Genomic DNA, 17717 nt, shown 5'->3' on the forward strand with positions numbered 1-17717 from the left:
TTTCCCAACTGGCATCTGGGTTCCCTTGAGCTCACCAGGCTACAGGCCATCCTCATGATCAGTTTTAATGTTTAGTCTTTCTACTTAAATGTATTATACCTGTCTTTTCCAGGGTAATAAGAAGTTCATAATAAGATTGAGTTTGAATTCTAGTAGCATCTTCCAAATTTCAATTACCTATGGCTCTCAAAGCCAGCAGGCTCATGAGACCAGTCGTCAGGAGAATGAGTTCGACATCTGCCAAATCTAAATCACATCACGTGAATCTAAAAGCAATTCATTGGGGAAAGTAAAGGGGGGGCTACTTGTTCCAAGCACTAGAGACAGAGTTCTGAGCAACCCTCACATAGCAATGGATCGACATTGGGATCCAGCTTACCTTCCCTGGACTCATTCTTTCCCCCCAGCTTTATTGAAATGTAATTGACAACAACATGATGATTTGATGTACATATATATTGTGAAATAATTACCGAAATAATGTTAATTAACACATCTACCACCTCATAGTTACCGTGTGTGTGTGTGTGTGTAGTGAGAATTTTTAAGGTCTGCTCCCTTAAAATTTTCAAGTTATGCAAGTATTGTTAACTGTGGTCACCATTCTGTACAGTATACCCCAGAACTCACCTTATATTTAGAAGTTTATACCCTTTGACCACCTTCAACCATTTCCCCTACCACCTGCCCTTGGTAACCATCAAGCTAGTCCATTCCTATGAGTTTGGCTTTTTATATTCCACACAGAAGTGAAATCACAAAGTTTTTGTCTTTCTCTATCTACCTTATTCATCCATGTGGCCACAAATGGGAGGATTTCCATTTTGTTAATGACTGAGTAATATTTCATTATTTATATACCTCACATTTTCTTTTTCTTTGTCCACTCATCCATTTGTGGCTACTTAGGTTGTTTTTATATTTTGGCTATTGTAAATAAAGCTTCAGTGAAAATGGGAGTGCAAATATCTCTTCAAGATCATGTTTTAATTTCCTTTGCATATATACCCAGAAATGGAATTGCTAGACCATATGGTAGTTTTATTTTTAATTTTTTTATGAACCTCTATACTGTTTTCCATAGTGGCTGTACCAATTTACTTTCCCACCAACAGTGCAAAAAGGGTTTCCTTCTCTCTACATCCTCACCAACACTTATCTTGTCATTTTTATAACAGCCATTCTAACAGGGATGAGGTGATATTGTGGTTTTGATTTGCATTTCCCTGATGATTAGTGATGTTAAGCACCTTTGATGTAACTGTTGGCCATTTGTTTATCTCCTTTGGAAAAATGTCCATTCAGGTCCTTTGCCCATTTTTAATCAGATTATTTATTTTTGTGCTTTTGAGAGTTGTATGAGTTCTTTATATTTTTTGGATATTAATCCCTTATGAGATATACAGTTTGCAAATATTTTCTCCCATTCCATAGGCTGCCTTTTCATTTTGTTGACTGTTTTCTTTTGCTGTGCAGAAGCTTTTTAGTTTGATATAGTCCCAGTTGTTTAGTTTTGCTTCTGTTTCCTTTGCTTTAGGTGTCATATCAAAAAAAATCATTACCAATTCCAATGTCAACAAGCTTTCTTCTAGGAGTTTTATGGTTTCAGGTTTTATAATTTTATAAGAAACATTTTCTGTCAATAAACATTCTTTAGAAACAGTTTTTAACTGAATACACCATAATTTTAAATTTTATTTATTGTTAGCCATTTGGGTTCTTTGAGAATGGATTGAGAACTATAGGTCACCTACAAGTGTATAAATATAAATTATCATGATTACCACTGTAACCATCCCAGGAAGATTATAGGGCAACTTGAGTACTATTATCCTTTGCTCTGAAAAGATGGCCACATTTTACATTAATATATGAGTTAATTACCCTAGTGGAGAGAATAATTTATTTGAAAATAAATGCCTTAACACCTAAACAAGTCATTTGTTTTCTTAAAAACCTGCTATAGAAAAACAGAATTACTTTAGAATAACGACCCTCTTCTTTTCTTACTCAGTTAGTTCCTAATGAATTTTTATGAGTGGTTGTGCTGTCTAAGTTTATCAGTCTAATAAGAATCCATGCTCCAACTTTCTCATTGCTTTAGGCAGCAATTCCTGTGAACATGTCAAGCGCAAGAGTGAAGGGACAAACCGGCCCAGTGGGAGAGCGCACACACAAGTGAGATGATGGCTGGCCAATTTCCCTAATTACTGCCGTTTTAATGAGGCGATAAACCCTTGCTAAGGATTTCCTAAGTTTTATTAGAAGTCAATACTCTCTTTCTATTTGCAAAATAAGGGCAGCCCAAACGGACTCACAAAAGGGCAGTGCCGTGTTCAGTTTGCCGCTGACAGTGGCAGTTAGTGCCGGATGAAGCAGTAAAGCACAACACTGCTGGCCATGCAAACAAAGCAAAAAATTGTAAACAGGGGAAGTGAGCTCACATGGTAAGCATGACAAGCCGGCGAGGCCACAATGTCTGAACCTCACCTCTCCTTTAAAACTGTAGGCCCAGGTCTACTCATCTGGGCATCTGAACGCACAAAAAGAACTGAATCGTGTTAATTCTCTTCTGATTCTGCCACAGCACATCCTTCCATCCAGCAAAGATGTGAAGAATATGCTCTTTTCTCACCTAAACTACTTGTGTTTCACTTAATCCAGCTGACATCTTTTGTTCATTATGCCCACTTTACTATTATTAATTACCTAATATTATTAGTTATTTAAATACCCACATATTATCGCTAAACCTAAACTGCTATGATTTTCCTTGGAGGCTGCTCTTACATAGCTTCACAACCATGAACAGTTTTCAGATTTTTCTGAAATCCTCAATTATTTTCCCAAATCAATAAAACAAAAACAAAGAACAGAATCACTATATGAATCATTACATGAATTGTAAGACCCAAAACACTATCACCTTATTAAAGCTGTACCCTTCCTTTCTGTACTTACAATTTACTAATATCAGTGAAAAAGTGAAGCATGAATTAGAATTACTATCATATTACTTATGCTTTGACATGGGTAGGCACAAATATTAAAATCCTCCACTGCTACATAATCCCCAGGTATAATCCCCAGGTATAATCCCCAGGTATGAGTTGAAGTAGGTTATCTTGTTCTCTGTATCAACCTATTTTCTTTTCTTTTTTTCCAATTTTTTATTTATTGATTTTAGAGAGGGAGAGGAAAGGCAGAGAGGAGGAGGGAAGGAGGGGGAGAGAGAGAGAAATTTGTTGTTCCATTTATTTATGCATTCATCAGTTGCTTCTTGTATGTGTTCTGACCAGAAATGGAACCTGCAGCCTTGGTGTATCAGGGGGATGCTCTAACCAACTGAGCTACTTGGCCGGGGCTGTATAAACCTATTTTCTCAACAGAAAATTACCACGATATTATCATAAACTTTGAGTGCATTACCGCTAAGCAAACTATTCCAGAAAGATTCACTGACCAAATTAAGATACTCAAATCACAGCTTATTGAATCAATTTAAAGCACATAGTGAAAAACAAGGAGAAAGAGATGGGGTAGGTTAAAATACTAGTTAACCAGATGTTAACTAGACATATTGTGGTGATCATTTTGTAAAATATACAAATATCGAATCATTATGTTGTAAACCTAGAATTAATATAATGTTATATGTCAATTATATCTCAAAAAAACACAAGCATGTGCATGCACACAGACACACACACACACACACACATACACACACACACAGAAGACAGAATGCAAGTGGGGTAGAAGGACCATACTACCTGAGTCCTTTGTTAGGCAATGTGTATGTACACTTTTTCCTCTCTCCCTATTCTTCTCCCCCCCAATACCCCCATCCCAGACTCCCAGGTCCCTCACCCCCACCTGCAGCCAGTGTGGTTATAAATACCAGAATTGAGATGGAATGAATTTAGCTGATGAAAGATGTCTGCAATAAACACACTCTTTTTCAATCAGAAATACACATAAACATGTACACTTGCCACAGGTCTAAGTCACCAATAACTAGCTAAGCAACATAACTCTGATTTGTTTGTTTCAGGAAACGATACATGGGACCAGAACTGATGCCACCAATCGGTGCCCAAGTCATAAATATTCCATGACTTTATTGTCCTTGCCTTTCTTTTTGTATTTATGTCCAGTACATGTACACTGTCTCTACTACTTCCTTTGGTGTCATCTATGTCCAGCATGCCTCAGGCACTACTTCCCTACTTATTATCAAAACTGAGTTTCATATATCATCCTTAAATATTTGTTTCTCTTATTTTCTAGAGCAGATTTGAATATTCTTAAATAATATACCAAACATTGATTAAACTATGTTTTCTAAAGCTGTAATAACATCTAATAATTATTTCATGCTGATTATGTCAGCTCTTTAGTAGGTAATGTATCACATACTATGACAGAAACTCTCGTTGCCTGACAGCCACTTTCTTCCACAGAAACAGGACCGGTTTGAACGTGGGCCCACCATCACACATGCATATCAGCTGGGCTCTGCTTCAGGCAGTGTCATGACTAGTCACAGCTCATTGGGACAATCCCACTCACCTTGCCAGGAACTGGCATTTGACACAGACCTGGACAATGAGATCAGAGTCAGTCTGCTGTGGGGATTCTGGGAAAGATCGTCCTCAAGGACAAGAGGAACTTAGTAAGAATCACTCCCTTCTCTGGACATTTTTCATCTTCATACAACTCTTAGATCCAAAGTAGCCTCTTAAGACTGTGGTGACAATCAGTTTATAAAAATAAGCTAAAAGAAAGAGAATGGAAGAGCAGAAAGACAGAAAGAACCAGAGAATTTGATGATTCTGTTAGCCACTGAATTAATTATCCCTGGAACAACCTACCTACAATATTCTTGTTATATAATATTTTCCTGAATGTTCAAGGCACTTAGGGTGAAATTTCCTGTGTACAGATTTTTTTTTAAATCCTGATTGATACTAAAGACATTTAATGCTCCAACACGCTAACATCCTAACATAACAAAACTCATAAGTTTAGGGGTGTGATTCAAAGACAGTTTTGTCAGGCTCCAAAACGTATATTATAAAATATCATGCTAAATTGACTTCTAATAATACATTTGATACACACAGTTCAAATATTTTCATCTTCCTTGGTTCCAAAGTGGATCTCTTGACCGGCTAACAGTCTATGTTCTCGCCTTCATTTGTGTTTTAGTGTTTTTCCATTACCCCCAATCTCAGCTTTATTTGTCATTTTGTCACCCTTTTTTCCTTTACCTGACTTTTACTCCTTCAAAATTTTTATATTAATTACACTAGGAAAAACCCATTAAACCAATAGGCTATATAATATCCATAACCCGTTGTCATTTTTCCTCTATTAACTATTCATTAATTTTTTTTTCATTTTGCCTTAGACAAATCAACTTATTAAGCCTTAATGACCTCGTTAACTAGTAATTGCTAGAACTGGCATCTTACTCAACTGGACCTTTTTTATATGCTAGACATGGCGGGGGGGGACAAAGGGGGGAAGGATGTCTCCATAGGAAGGCACACCCTTGGGAAAAGCTGTCATATTCTTTGTTCACCACTGGAATCTTTTCTAAGTGACATTGAGTTTCTTCATTTTTTAATTTTTTTAAAATGTCAAAGCAGCTGGTGATTCCCTATCTGTTTCTCTTGAGCTTTACACATAATTTCTTCAACATTACGTGTGGGACTTGTGATTTTCATCCAGAAGAGGGCAAATAGTTTTTGGAAAGACTTAGCTGAGTCTTTTTGATACATCATGTGAGTTTACAGAAGTCCAAGCACACTTCACAGGGCACAAAACCTGGCTGCCTGGGAAATGCTGGTCTCCAGGATTTGAGTAAGACTGTCAGGATAAATTAGCATTAAATGCAGCATGTATTATTCCTTCAACTTCCAGGAAGTGAAAAGGGAGATTCAGATTCTCTATCAACAAATGTTTGTCTTTTCATGTATAGACCAGAGAGGGCATGTTTGAAAAATATTATAGTAACACTATATTTATCTGGAAATCCAACTTATCTAAGGTACAGCAAAGAATATGTACATAAGAAAATAAGGTTTCTGAAAAAAAGCACTAAGTACCACAATGTCCTTTTGATAAAAGTTACATACATCACTTCTTACTCAGAACCTATATACTCATATTTTAGGCACTATTAAAATAAGTTTGGTTAACTTGTTCTCGGTTCATAACAGATAAAACTCAGAGCAGAGTAGATGTACTGTTTAAAGAAGAGGAAGAAGGTGGTTTAATTAGCATGCATATCAGAGCAAGGGAAAAACATAAAAAGCAAGGAGAACTTGTTAATTGTTAACCGAATTGAAAAAATGCAGAATATTTAGAAAAAGATGAAAATACTAAATATAAATACAAAAAATACAGCTAAAAGATTCTTACTAGAAAATTTTTACATTTAGATTCTCTTGTCTAAATTTTAATAATTGTCTAAATAATAGACGGTTCAAATTAACCAGATTGGTGAAAAACATTGTAGTTTAAAATTTAAAGAATAGGTACATAAATTGAAAATCAAAATGAAACTAGTTTCTAGTAAGCTTTAATATGAAACCTGCAGAATTAAACTGGAAAACCTTACAGACAACTATTTCAATAACACATTGCAAAAGACATCCAATAACTACTCTCAAGCAGAGTTGGGAAAGGAGGTCTGTTACACCTGACAAGTCCTTTGGAAAAATCTTTCAAGCTTTCAAATTGATGATTTCCTTGTAATTCCTATTTAAAAGCCTAGAAAAAAATATGAAATTACTTTATTTAATAAAGTAATAAAGTAATTCCTACTCAAATCTGTTTAATTCCAAAAGTCTATCTCATTTAGGAATATAAAAATGATGTACTAATATATAGACTTCAGTTATACTACATAAAATAACCCACTATAATTAAGCATGGTTATCTCAGAAATGCAATAATTTTCCAATAGAAAGAAGTCATTTAAAATAGCATTTTAGTTAAATAGGAAAAAATATGACAAATTTAGTAGATGCTGAAAAGATTTAGGAACAGACTCTCAGACCTGACCAAGCCCCATCAAGCAGCCCTGGAGAGCAGTAAACTGATGGGAGGGTCCCTTAGGGCCACTAAAAGAGAAGTTGCTGACGTGTTTATTTCTGAATGCAGGGAACCAAGAAGAAGGACTTGCAGACTCTGTGAATACAGGCAGCTGATGACAGTTGGGGGATGGCCAACAGCAGATTGTGCTAAAGGAACTTGGTACCAAAAGGAACAAGAAAATAGGAAGTACTATTTATGAGATGGACCAAATGGAAACAAAGTAAGGATAGCAGACTGATGGTTAGGAAGGAGTTCTACAAACAAGGGCCTAAGTTGCTCAAGGTTTTCCTTTTATGTGGTCTTGTGGGCTTTACTTGACTAGGAGTGGTTTCCTAAAATTACTGAATTATACCAGAACAGTTATCTAATGAATTCTATTATATCATTCCAAATATTGATTAATAATATCAAGAATACCTTTTTAAATAATAAAATAACATTTTAAAGCCATTTTCTTTAAATAAAATATAAATTCAAGATTATTAATATTGGTTTTAAAATTGTTCCTAAAATAAATGAAAAAATGGAAGTCCTAGTTATAAAATAAAAAATAAATTAAAATGTTGGAAATATAGGGAGAAAAGCAATCATTTTCTATTATAATTTGTATCTATAAAATCCAAAAACTCAACTGAAACAAATTATTTTAAGAATTTAGTAAAGTATTCATGCCCAGTCGGGTGTGGCTCAGCGGTTAAGTGTCGACCTGGGATCCAGGCGATCAGGGTTCGATTCCCGGTCAGGGCACAGGCCCCGGTTGCGGGCTGCAGCTGATCAATGACTCTCTCATCATTGATGTTTCTATCTCTCTCTCCCTCTCCTTTCCTCTCTCAGAAATCAATAAAGATATATTAAAAAAAAAAAAAAATTTAGTACAGTATTCAGATAAAAATAAGCATGCATGCATCAAATATGGTTAATATTACCTAAAATATTAAGGGATTTTCATTTTTATTTGGAGAAATAAAGAATGAACATTATTTCTAGATGTGAATGTTTTATATAATAAAATATCAATTATCTTAAGTTAATATATAGGTTTAATGCAAGATCAATCAATCAAAAATAAATATATAGATATAGAAACAAACATAATCAAAACTATAGACACAGATATATTTAGATAAAGATACAGCTGTAGATATAATTTATTTGATCAAAGAGAAGCCAGAAATATCAGCTTATTATATAAGGGAAAAATTAAAAGATCTCTTCACAATATTTCAAAGCCTAAAAATAAATTTGATTAAATAGAAGGATTTAACCTATAAAGTATCTGCAGTATCTTACTCATAGAGATTATATTCACTATTTCAACAATAACTTCAGTGTTCCTCTTTATCAAAAGCTACTGTCCCCATATTTCCAATTTCCTTTAAACTCTTTATATGTCATCCTGAAACCTCAAACCCAATATTGCCTATGGAGGATTAACCTCACATAAAATTATTCTTCTCCTTGAAAATATTTGCTAATTGAGCAATTTGGGCATGAACTTGATATTCACCTTGATTCACATTCACACAAGTATTAACAACGTGTAACCTGGCCTCTGCTGCCACCAACTTACTGAAATCGTAGAGAAATCCTAAGGACCAAATCATCCTCTTTGACTTCTCCGCAACATGCTACATTTTCCTTATTTTCCTGTGGTGTTAGGATTACGGAGAAAGCAAGGCGAGGTCAAGGACTAGAGGGTGATGTGGGCTCCTCTCCTTGGTGGGTGGCCAAGGGGCCTTACTGATCAGGATTTTGCATGAGTTGCCATGATGATATTTCAGTGTATAATTAGTCTCCCCACTAATCAGTATAGCCCAGTGTCATTGGATTTGACCAATAGGTTTAGCTATTTTTACTCCCTTAATGGTGAAGAGCTAGGAAGGGGTTATAAAGAGGCATAAGCCAGACATAAGGAGAAATGAGTTTAGGATTAGTCTTCCTGCTAATTTGTTTTAATTCATATTCCTTCAATCATTAGAGAGGTTAAATCCTTTTCCATATGTGCCTTGACCATTATTATTTGTGTGTGTGTGTGAGTGTGTGTGTGTGTAGTCTATCAGGAAGTCCTTTTTGATTCCCAACCAAAAGTGATTTAATCTTATTTAGAAGTTACATAGGATTTTACTTGCAGCTCTTTTACACTTTTCATGCTCTACTTAGTATTTAAAATATTTTTGTATTTGTCTTATTATTGAAGTGTAAATTCTTTGAGGACTGAAATTATTTCTTTAATCTGCACCACTCTTTTTTACATAGCTTAGCATGTTGTATGTGCTAGGAGCTCAATACGTTTTTCTTGAATTATACTGAATCATGAATGGACAGAGATCTGACCTAAGCCTAATCTAGTCTTTTCCAAGACTTTAGATATTTTTGTTTTACTCTGTTATATGAATTCACTAATAGTTTGTGTCCTGAGAAAGCGTATAAGTCACAGGAAAAATTGTCTCATCAATTGAAATTTACTTAATGTTACAGGTTTGTTTCAATGTGGCATATTCTTCAGGTTTCTAATTACTTCTGCCTAAAGGCCTCGTCCCTGCTTGTGCTTAGTTTTATCTCTAGATTTGCATTTTCCTTTTGTTCACACCCTAAAGCCATCTACCCTGCAGTGTCTGCTGTGCTCACCAACCTGCTTCCAGGGTCACTGCTAGGCCTTGTCTTCAACAATTACACCTTCCCCCAGATTTGTACAAAGCCCCAAGGAAGCACTTAACAATACAACTATGTTAAATAAAATTATCATATTATTTTGATAACATAATAGTATTAATATCCAAAGTACACACTTAAAATAAATCAAGTTGCTTACCCTGGCATTATTCTATCTCTATAAAAATAAATGTTGTAATTAAGGGAACATGTTAATAAAGCTAAGCTACTACATTGTTAGAAATGGTGAGGTTAGAATCTGTTTCTTTCTTTATGGCTTAATATCATGATGCCTAGAGCTTGAGCTTTATACCCAGTGGTCATTACCACTTAGGATCCTCTGATACAATGAAACAGGATAGAAGAGTGTGCTTGAATAGACACAAACTAGTCCCATACACCCATGAGTCTGAAACAGTGGAACCTTAGCAAGCAGCAAGTGGACAATGTGAACTGAGTTCTGTGAGTCCAACAAGTCTGTGCAGAGCTGGTTGCCACAATGGCAGCAAGAACAAAACTAACAGCCAAAGGCTCCATAGATAGAGGAGGTCAAAGGATGCCAAGTGGTGCAAAGGAGGCGGCTGATACAGATCCCCTTTCACTGCTGAATTGTCCCGGATGATTAAATCCGGAGTCTGGTGTCAGAGATTAGGCAAGCAAATCTTTTGCACAGAGAATTCAGTCTGAACAAGGGCTATTTCTGCTTCTGTTACACAAGAAAGCCTAACCTTAAGAAATAGTGAACTATCCCTTGTCACATTACTGAATGGATTATAAATAACACTGAAAACAATGGTGCTAAAAAATTAATTCTTCTCATAAAAAGGTCCTTAATTTGGGGGAAAGTTAATTCGATAATAACATGTAAAGCAGATTTCTTTATCCACCTCTGTTTCTTCATGTGGTCTCCCTTTTAAACATTTTTAAAGTTAAAATTAATTTTAAAGTTATCTTCAAGTTCAAAGTTAATTTGTCCAAATGGCAGTCTTTATAAATTAACTTTTTCAAAATATTATGTTTATCTCAATTTCTAATAGGTGATGACCAAACTGCTTTTTAAAACAATTTTTATATAAGTAGTTTTTTACCTTCTCTTGAAAACTGTTAGATAATAAAGAACAAATTCAACCCTACACTTGCCATAGACGAGGTGATCTCAACTGTCACTTTACAGTTATTCCTCCCTACTAGTTCCTGCCGCATATGAAATGGCTCATTTAGTCTGTGCCGTCCCTGCATTCTTTTCCTGCCCAAGGATCAGTCTCTGTTGGCTCCATCTGAGCTTCCTCAGGGTCTCCCCTACTGTCAGAATGTCAAGGCCAGCAGGGTTCCAGTATCACTTTCCCTTTACGGCCTATTGTTCCCACCAACTGTATTGTTGTTTAAGGTTGTCATCTAAAGGGCATGTAAAATTTATGGCTAATTTAATGGTCAGTAGCAGGGACCTGTTAAGAGACTATCATATCCTTTCAAGGAAATTATAAGGCTGGTCATAATTTGCTGTCTACAAAACCTACCAAACTAGATTACAAATCTGGTGAAAATTAAAACCAAAGTAATACTGGCTACCAGTCATTTGAGACTGATATAAACAAGAAAGATATACATGGCTTAGAATACTGGAAGTCACAGATATATCTTTGCTCCTTAAAACAGAAACATGTCAAAGTTTTTAGAAGGCAATCATATTGTTACTCTCATACGAGAGCCTAAAACAGAGACGGACAACTTTTTGACAGTAATTTCTTCCATCAGAGGAGTACAGGGAGAGCTGTCATCTTCTAGGGAAGTAGGTGTTTTTCTTGCAGATGTAATTAGTTAAGGATCTTGATGAGCCTCTGAATGCAGATGGAAAATCCAAATGAATGTGTTGGCAGGGCCAAGGCCAAAGGAACCCTTAAGGTAAATAGCACCCCTACCTTGAGTTTCAAGAGTACTCAGCGCAGAACAAAAATGAGAGGACAGGACGCTGTGCAGAACAAGTGCACATGTCAGCACCACAGTCCCATCTCTCAAGCATCCAAGAGTCCATTTTATGAGTAGGAACAACAGCTGGTCCCTGTTCCACAAAATGTCAAAGTCTATGCTTGAAATGATGAAGTCCCAGTGGAGTTAAATGGTGCCCCTTTGGTTTCAATCTCTGGTATAAACATATTTTTCATCAATTGTTTTTTGTCTTCTATGACTTGTTAGCAATGTAAATGACTACTATGTTTTAGGATGTCTATGGGCTCTACTCTACACTGAGTAGAAATTGTACTATTACCAAACTTCTTAGTGTTTTTAAGATCCTTCATAATTTGACCCCTGCATATAGCTTTAGTTCTTTCTTAGTTCCACCCCTTGACTCCAGGCTCCAGAAAAATCTAAAGCACTTTTAGATGAGAAGGCACTGTGCTGGGTGTCAGGTTACAGTCATTCCTGTCTTTGAGGAAAGCAATGAAAGTTATGATAAATACAATAAAAGCTACATATGTACAAGCACAGGACACCTACCCCAGTCTTGGGGTCATAGAAAGCTCTCTAGGGAAAATGTCTAGAGTAACATCTGAAATGTAACCAAGGGTTAAGCAGCTGAGGTAGTGTGGCAAGTATTCTTTAGAGACTTCGTCTCTACATTACAAACATCCTTTAGCTTATTCATAGTTTCAGTTCATCCATAAGTGCCAATTATTGAAGGTGAATTTGAGATGAGTTCTAAATATGAAATTCCCCCCCAGATTCTCCTAAGTTTCACAAGTTTACTATGCTCAAACCAATTATAAGAAAACAAGAAAAAAAACCTACAAAATTAAGAATGGAATGATGTATATGTGTCATTGTGTGAATTGCTATCCCCTAAGTACAGTATTCTTTCCTAAACTATAATGCCTGGCCCAGTGTGGCTCTGTTAATTGTTTTATTTCACTCACTGTTCAAATTGTTCTCACTCTTCTTTAGATTGAAAGCCTGTGGCCTCCAAGAAAGACAAGTCCTGAAAGCAAACTTGGCTTTGAGCAGCTGTTTCTCTTCCATATCTTTTATACTTCATACAATTCAGGTTCATGGGTCTCCCTGACAATATCTTCATTCAAAAGCACAAAGGCAAAGCAGAAACAATGTTATCAACCATGCGTGATAAAAGCATGACATCTCCCCACCTCCATTTTGGCCTGCCCTCTCTCATTTATCATCCCTTGGCCTCATTCCCAAGTTCTAGTTATCCCCTATGCTACTAGAAAAATATGTTGGATGAGAACTTGGCAAAATGCGATCCTCCTTTAGCTAAATATACATGTGTAATAAACATATGTGTTCAGAAAAGAAGTAGGCAGAACTAATTTCACATAGACCACAGTGGCACCACATCTGGTCTCCATAAATGTCAGTTAAGGAGAGAATTAGCCTGATGTTGGCCCAGAGACTAGAAACTCTTGTGTGTTCAGTTTCAGGCACTTTCTTTTGACTCACAGTGTGATGCTTCACAAATATTTTACCCTTCTAGCACTCAATTGTCCTCTTCTGTTAAGTAGCAATAATGTCTACTGGTCTTTATTCTCCTACTGTGTGTAATTCCTAATTTCTGTATATAGTTTTTACTGATTTCAATAGGTGTTCAGTTTAAAGGGAGAAAGGAAATACACATGCATAAAAAAAAAAAATAGAGCGCTTTCTGGTTTGCAAAACTACTTGGTTAAAGTCAAGATATGAGGTACAGATATTGTCTGTGTAAGTCTGTTTTGAATGCCAAGTTCTGATGCTGAACTGGGCCCACACTTTTACCTATCACTCATGGCATTTATGTTCTGCTCCAAACAATAAAACACAGTGTCATTCTTCTAGCAGTTTTGCTAGAAAATATCAACATCCTTCAATTTAAATTTTTAAAATATATTTCCTTTTCTAAGGCTCCAAATATAAAAGCACAGATCAATCCTTTTTTTTTTAGTTCCAACAGTAAATAAATTCTAATTACTTTTATGTGCTGCCTGACTTTCAAGAAATAAAAGTAAAAATTTTAACAGGAATAAAAATAAAAACCTGTGGTAATGTTTTTCTTCAGAAGAGTTCAAAGAAATCTATAAATACTCTTTCGACCGTTTCTGGTTTTCTAATTTAAAATGATGAATCATGCCAGAGTTACAAACAATTGTTTCTTATAAAATTACTTCACATACAAACTTTAGTATCAGCACTTACAACTCATTTCCTATGATTTCTGAATCATTTGGAGAGTAGTTATGCATCTGTGCATAAGTGAATGACCTAAATTACTTTAATTTCTGATTCATCGTGCCCCATCCTATTTTTATATTTAGCTCTTATTTCTCCCCAAATTTGAATGTCAACATGGAGCAAGGTCATGCATCTAAATAGTCTCCAACTTATAGCTTTATTGTTTACTTCCCCAAAGAGATTTTTGCATCTTTTCTCTTCCTAAATTTTTCTTATTTTAAGTTCTAAGTCATATGATTTTGCCAGGTAGATATACAGAGTCGAAGCTGGAAAGAGATCTCAAGGTTGACTAGTTTCAACCTACTAATAATATCTTCTTAATCTCCCTGGCATGTAATTCAGACTCTGAACATTTCCAGCACAGAGAGCCTACTAAGAGACTTCCATAAGAAGCCAATTTCTTACAGAAGACTTTATTTGCTCTTCCCAATGCCCGCGAGAACAACATTCCTCAGGCCTTTGCATGACTTGCTCCCTAAACTCACTCAAGGGTCTGCTTTAATGTAACCTTCTCAGAGAGGTTTACCAGTCACACTCTACTCTCTTACCCATTTTTACTTTTCTTCATAATACTTATTGTTACCTGACATTACACTCTAAGTCTATTTTGTGATATAAGCTCAAAAAAAAAAAAAAAAAAAAAAGCAGAGGCTATATTTTATTACTACTGTATCCCCAGTCCCTAGAGCAATGCCTGGCATATAGCAGGTGCCAGAAATAGTGCTGATTGATTGCATAGTAAGTTTAAATGGGCATCCCTACAGCTTTCACCCACTGATCCAAATTCTGCTTTTTGGAATCAAATAAGAGCAAACATTCTTCTACATAGCCAACATTCAGATATTTGAAAACAACTTTCAAACTTTTTCCTTTCAGAACTATAGTACATCAGGAAGTAGAAAATGCATTCAAGAGCATGATTTTAAAATGTAATTTTATCATCTCGAAACAATCTACCAGAGAAGTTAATTTGGAGAACAAGACTTGAGACTTACAGATATTAAAGATAATACTATGATCTGGGATTAGGAGGTAGAACTGAGAAACAGGAAAGAAATCCAGACTATTGTCACTTCCCCTATTTAAGGAGAGTTACAGAAAATAAAATACTAAGTCAGCACAAGAGCTTTTTGATGGTATACTATAAATTCTGTATTGTATGAACAGCCACAATATTAATTTTTTCTCAACAAAATTTTCCATTTTACCTGGGGAATTAACCTCTAACCTTTAGTGTCTTTGTCTGTAAATTGAGGAGATGGACAAGGTTATCTTCAAAGTTACTGACAGCTTTGAAATCCTTAAAATGAACTTTTACCTAGTTAATAAGTAATGCCTGAAAGGAACAAAAAAGTCTTTTGCTGAGATTAGAGATGAGGAGATGGGGCTGAGGACCTAGAGACATGAAAAGTTTTGGAATAGCCTTTCTCAGAGCTCGTTAGGGAACTTGGAAGGTAATAAAATGAAGATGATAATGTGCATCCACGAAGAACCCATTTAGAGATGTGGATTTGGAGTCAGCTACCACCTCACAGGTTGGGGGCTTCCTCCGCTACAGTTTTAGGGAGCAGGGGAAGGAGAGCGGGCAGCATATTGTGTGAGGGACCCAGGCCTGAGGCTGGGCAGAGTGGAGGCCATGAAATTTTAACGTAATCATGATGCTGTTGTCCTGGTCATGGAGTACAACTTGGGTAGGAAATAAGTACAGTAAAAAAAGAATGAATAAATTGGCCAAACCAAGAGAAATGAGATAGAGAATAAGTTTGTTCAACAACTAAATACATTTTAGGAAGCTGGAATATGCCCCATAACTATTCACATTGTGATTGAGGCATGTAATGCATATTCTTTATTCCTTTCCTCTACTTTTTATCAGCCCTGGCTTTCAAAGTATCTTAAATACTTGCTCTAGCCTGAAATTATTTCTAAAATTTCACTCTTCTTAGGGAGTCTTAACTTTGTAGTCTACTTTTTAATAATCCCGTATTTGGAAAATTTGTTTTATTTCCTATTTGAGTGCCAAAAAATGACATCAGAGTGACTAAAGTTGGGTATTGCATATTACCCTACACATTTGGTGTATATACCCAATGTGTTTCCAGTTTTTCTACATATATTTCTTACTACAGGAAGCAGAGCCAATTCCCAATAATTGATGATAATGGGGGATGATACTAATATGGATAAATTTTATCCACAAACCTCACTTTAGACCATTGTTCCATTGTTTTATCTTCAACAAATCTTTTATATAAGTTCCTAAGGCTAACAAAATTATTTGGCTTTCAGTCTCATCTGATTACCAAAAAGGGAAGCAGCCAAAAGTTGATGAAGGTGAAGTGTGGAGAGTCAGCCACATAGCCTATCTTCAGGGGAAGTGCTCCTTGGCCTCACCTGTCCCTTGATTTCTTCCTGCCTATAAAAGCTTCACCCACTTTCTTTGTTCTTCAGAAAGTCAGCTAGCTATATTAATTAAGCAACCTTCAAAGCACTGGCCAAATTCTTTTCATTTACCTTCTTAATTTTCTCCCTAGACTACATTCATCTTCTCTGGAAAATGGGTCCGGCATGGGGGTCTCAAACTTGAATTATCACATCACCTTTTTTCCACGTTGCTAGTCCTCTTTGCAGATCTCCATTTATCATTATCACTTTCCTTTTCTAAAACAATGAGCACTTCTCTAATGATTAGGCTGTGGCCCAGGCTGCTTCACCTTTCCTTCCTTACAAATATCCACATAAGGACCCTGTCACCAGAATATTTACTGATTGCAGCAATTCCTTCCTCAAGTTCCCAATGGGCTTTCTTCCCCTCTGCCTACACTATCTTCCACCAGATAAAGACATTGTTACCTGGAGGAAACAAGTTTCCTGTCTGCAATTTGCTGAGTCACATCTTGCCATTACTCTGCTATGATCATCCAACTTTTTTCTCCTATTTGTACCATATCCTATTAATAGTGTGTCTCCTCATTCAGCTCGTTATGGTTTCCTCAGCCAAAATACAAAGTTCAACTTTTGCATCATAGGTAGGTGCTTCCTTCAACTTCCCACAGGTTATCCAGCAGATCAATATTCTTTCCCCACCAACTCACCCACTCATTCTTTTACTATTTTCTCTAGTATCTCTGGAGCAACATAAGTAAACATGAGCATCTCACACTTCACAGTTAAGAAAACTGAGGCCTGGACAAGATAGTTCAATTATCTAAGATTGCAGACTAGACAATTAGCGTACTCTAGGTGGTGGTGACTCGCTGCAGTCATGAAAGTAACATTGATGTTCTGAAAACAGAAACTGTTGGGTAACATCTTGTGAATGGATTTTAGCAAGAATTTAGGTAAACACTTGCCTGATTCTCCATTGGTCCCCTCCCAATCTGAGCACAGATGTTTATACAGCTTTAGCCCCATCCCAAAGAGCCCAGGCCAGGGCAGGATAAAAACCCAAGCACATATTCACTTGACTCCCTCAGGATTCCCTCCCCAGAACTCAATCACCCAGCCTGTCCCAAGTCCTGGTAAATGAGAATAATCATCTTTCTTAGAGTTGTTTGACAGACACATCTTTCCCATAATTTTATCCTTGATATAAGGTCTTCCTCTTCTAAATCTCCACTTCTCTCTTTTCCATTAAATATAACTTACAGCAAAGTCAGAAATAAAACCTAGAATTTCACATAGAGATCTCTCAAATAAATGGAGATTGTTGGTGTCCTGCTTTGCAAAATGCTGAGCTATGC

This window comes from Miniopterus natalensis, chromosome 4 (assembly GCF_054644295.1).
Source record: "Miniopterus natalensis isolate mMinNat1 chromosome 4, mMinNat1.hap1, whole genome shotgun sequence".
Classification (NCBI taxonomy): domain Eukaryota; kingdom Metazoa; phylum Chordata; class Mammalia; order Chiroptera; family Miniopteridae; genus Miniopterus; species Miniopterus natalensis.